This window comes from Triticum urartu, chromosome 4A (assembly GCF_056163025.1).
Source record: "Triticum urartu cultivar PI428250 chromosome 4A, HENAU_Tu73, whole genome shotgun sequence".
NCBI lineage: Eukaryota > Viridiplantae > Streptophyta > Magnoliopsida > Poales > Poaceae > Triticum > Triticum urartu.
The window spans coordinates 231,548,065-231,552,253 of record NC_141876.1 but is presented as its reverse complement, the minus strand read 5'-3'; the positions used below and the strand labels follow the sequence as shown (position 1 = coordinate 231,552,253).

General features: G+C 50.5%; 1 long non-coding RNA gene across 1 annotated transcript; it reads left to right on the top strand.

The window, feature by feature from the left end:
* The first annotated feature begins 521 nt into the window (after positions 1-521).
* On the top strand, positions 522-3,707 carry LOC147975456 (uncharacterized). Its single transcript, XR_015600808.1, has 3 exons — positions 522-914; positions 990-1,323; positions 3,439-3,707. It is a non-coding gene; the product is annotated as an uncharacterized LOC147975456 (long non-coding RNA).
* Positions 3,708-4,189: the final 482 nt, after the last annotated feature.

Here is a 4,189-nt window from a genome sequence, read left to right as displayed (position 1 = left end):
CCATGTCATTCGCTTGCGTGTTGCATCTTGTCTTGTCATCATGTGCATTGCATCATCATGTTTTCAAAACTTGCATCCGCCCGGGTCTCCTCGTTTCTTCCGTTGTCCGTTCTAAGCCCAGACACACTCGCACGCGTCCGTGGCATGTCGAAATATTATTTTATAAGTGGCCGAAAATGTTCTCGGAATGGGATGAAAGTTGGCGTGTGGTGTTGTTATGTTGTAGGTAAGCCGCCTGCCAAGTTTCATCGCATTTGGAACTCGTTTGACGCCCCAACGAATAACTATAGTGGCAGTATAGCCGGTCTAACGTCGGGCGTTTTCGGTCTCCGGAATGGATGCCGGGCCTCTCTCTTCTCTCCTCTCAGCCCGAGGCCTTCTGCACAGCCCACAAGCTCCAGCCTACCCCTCCTCGTGTCCGGAGCCGTCGGATCGCGATCGGAGACTCCGAAAACCCCCCCAAACCCCTCATACCCTAACCCTGCCTATAAAAGGAAGCCTCCCCTTCCATTTTTGGCAGTAGACTAATCCCTCCTCGAAATCAGCGCGACGCCAGCCTCCTCCCACCTCCACCTCGCATTCCGCGCCGGCCTAACCCGCCGCCGCCACTTGGTGCTGCCCCAGCGGGTGAGCCGCCACCTGAACCCACCGTCGCCGCCGCCTAGGGCCAGTGGCAGCGCGCCACGTGCCCCTGCCAGCGCCTCCCTCCTCCCACCTCGCGCCGGCCCAGATCGGGGCCCGCCCGAGCCCATCTGGGCCCGGACGAGCCCGCGTCGCCACCCGCAACTGCAGGAGTCTAGCTCCTCGAGCTCCCTCATCGCCGATCCCGTGCGGCGCCTCCCGCCGTCTTTCGCGCCTCCGGCGGGTCACCGGAGCCGACCCTCGTCGGAGATCGTGGCCACCGCCTCCGCCAGGTCGCCGCCTCCCCGTCGCCCTCTCCCTCTCCTTCTTTCTGACCTCACTTCTCTCTCCCTCCCTCCCCCCTGCAGAGCCGCCATGGATGAGTCCCACCTCGCCGGATCCCACATCCCCGAGCGCCGCCGACCACTTCCGTCACCGGATCTGGAATCACCGTCCTCGGATCCGTCCATCCCCGTCGCCCGGCAGGTTCCCGTCGACCCAGTCGCCGCCGTCATGCCGAGTTCGCCGCCAGCCGCCATTTTTGCTCTGCTTCCGTCGAACAGAGGTCGACGCACCCGGTTGCTCGCATTGACCCGTACCTGGGCCGCCTCCTCCTCATCGGGCCTGCTAGCCCAAGGACGCGCTAAGGCCTGCCCGCATCCCCTCAGCCAGCCGGCTGCACCGACTGGGCCTTGGCCCATGGTGAGAAAGCCCCAGCGCCCCTTTGTTTTTCTTCTGTTGGGCCTGCTCCAGTTTTAGTTTCGTCCTGTGTAGGTTTTTTTCCCAAATTTGCGAATTTATCTTTTATCCAGTGTTTTACGGTTTTACAGAAAAACCCTCCAACATCATGCATATAATAACTTTTCACCCGTTCATCGGAACCCAATAAACTTTATATGTAACATGCTTAGAATTTTGTCTAGTTTCATAATATCCAACTTTCATGCATGTTAGGAAATTTTAAATTGTTGTTTGTTTAAATTTGCTCCTATGCCATGTTGAAATGCTTTAATTCATAACTAATTAACCGTAGCTCCAAATCTAATAAACTTTATATGTAAATGGGGTAGAAAAATGCATAGATTAACATGGTAGCACTATTTTGCATGTTAAACAACTCTAAAATATGCTTTAGGGCAGAACAGTACCAAACCTAAAATATGCACATGAGGATTTTTCCGGACTTGTTGCTTGTTGTTCCGGCCTCATTTAAACTTGCCTAGATAGGTAGTTTTCATTTGCCTCACCTCTTGCCATGTTAATCAACATTTAATATTGTTGGGTACATAAACAAGATCGAACTAAATAACTTGAATGTGGTGTTCCGTCAATATGCAACTCGTTACATATTGAGCTCCACTTAACTTGTAGTATTGTTTGTGCACTTTGCCATGCCATGCCTCATTAAACCGGACATGCATCATACTTGGTTGTGCATCATGCCATGTTTATGTGATGATTGTTTACTATGTTGTTTGCTTCATTCCGGGTTACTTCTCGTGTTAGCTTCGGGTTCCGTTTCGGAGTTGTGAGGATTCGTTCGACTACGTCCGTTTGTCTTCTTCATGGACTCGTTCTTCTTCCTTGCGGGATTTCAAGCAAGATGACCATACCCTCGATATCTTTGCTTGCTAGTTGCTCGCTCTTTTGCTATGCCACGATACCTACCACTTGCTATATCATGCCTCCCATATTGCCATGTCAAGCCTCTAACCCTCCTCTCCTAGCAAACCGTTGTTTGGCTATGTTACCGCTTTGCTCAGCCCCTCTTATAGCGTTGCTAGTTGCAGGTGAAGATGAAGTTTGTTCCATGTTTAGAACATGGATATGTTGGGATATCACAATATCTTTTATTTAATTAATGCATCTATATACTTGGTAAAGGGTGGAAGGCTTGGCCTTATGCCTGGTGTTTTGTTCCACTCTTGCCGCCCTAGTTTTTGTCATACCGGTGTTATGCTCCTTGATTTTGCATTCCTTACGCGGTTGGGTGTTATGGGAACCCCTTGACAGTTCGCTTTGAATAAAACTCCTCCAGCAAGGCCCAACCTTGGTTTTACCATTTGCCACCTAAGCCTTTTCCCCTTGGGAGTCGCGCTCCCGAGGGTCATATTTATTTTAAACCCCCGGGCCAGTGCTCCTATGAGTGTTGGTCCAAACTAGAGCCCCTTGCAGCGCCACCTCGGGGAAATTTGAGGGTTGGTTTTAGTTGTACGGATTGCTCATCCGGTGTGCCTTGAGAACGAGATATGTGCAGCTCCTATCGGGATTTGTCGGCACATTCGGGCGACTTTGCTGGTCTTGTTTTACCATTGTCGAAATGTCTTGTAACCGAGATTCCGAGTCTGATCGGGTCTTCCTGGGAGAAGGAATATCCTTCGTTGACCGTGAGAGCTTGTGATGGGCTAAGTTGGGACACCCCTGCAGGGTTTTGAACTTTCGAAAGCCGTTCCCGCGGTTATGGGCAGATGAGAATTTGTTAATATCCGGTTGTAGAGAACTTGACACTTAACTTAACTAAAATGCATCAACCGCGTGTGTAGCCGTGATGGTCTCTTTTCGGCGGAGTCCAGGAAGTGAACACGGTTCTTGTGTTATGCTTGAACGTAAGTAGTTTCAGGATCACTTCTTGATCACTTCTAGTTCACGACCGTGCTTTGCTTCTCTTCTCGCTCTTATTTGCGTATGTTAGCCACCATATATGCTTAGTGCTGCAGCTCCACCTCACTACCTTCTCCTACCCATAAGCTTAAATAGTCTTGATCTCACGGGTGTGAGATTGCCGAGTCCCCGTGACTCACAGATACTTCCAAACAGTTGCAGGTACCGATGATATCTATGCAGACGACGGAATCAAGCTCAAGTGGGAGCTCGATGAAGATCGTGTTCGTTGTGTTGTTTCATTTTCCAGTTGATCAGTAGTGGAGTCCAGTCGGGGTGATCGGGGATCTAGCATTAGGGGTGGTCTTCTTTTATTTTGGTTCCGTAGTCGGACCTTGATTGTATCTGGATGATGTAATGCTATATTCATGTATTGTGTGAAGCGGCGATTGTAAGTCAACTCTTTATCCCTCTCTTATTCAGTACATGGGATGTGTAAAGATTACCCCTCTTGCGACATGCCTACTATGCGGTTATGCCTCTAAGTCGTGCTCCGACACATGGGAGATATAGCCGCATCGTGAGTGTTACAACAGGACCTATTGATGCGAGCCCGCGGTCGGCGACCGCTAGGAGCCTGGGACTGCGGTGGAGAAACAGAGGCAACGGCCATGCGGATGCATGTGCACGAAGCTTCCCGAGCGTGCGATTTTTTTAATGTGGCTGCGTGGTCGTTCGATGGGGTCTATTAATGTGGATAGCTAATTGGGCTTATTAGTTGGCTGGGCTTTAGTACCGTATACATAGGAGTATTTCAGTTAGTTCGGAGGATTCTGTCAAACACACTGCAGCAACCGAATGCACTGAAGTAATTTCGATTTCTGATATTAAGGGCATGTTTGGTTGCCCACATTAGGCCCATCTTGGCACGTGCGGGAAGAAAGTGGCCCGTTTGGTTGCCTGCGTC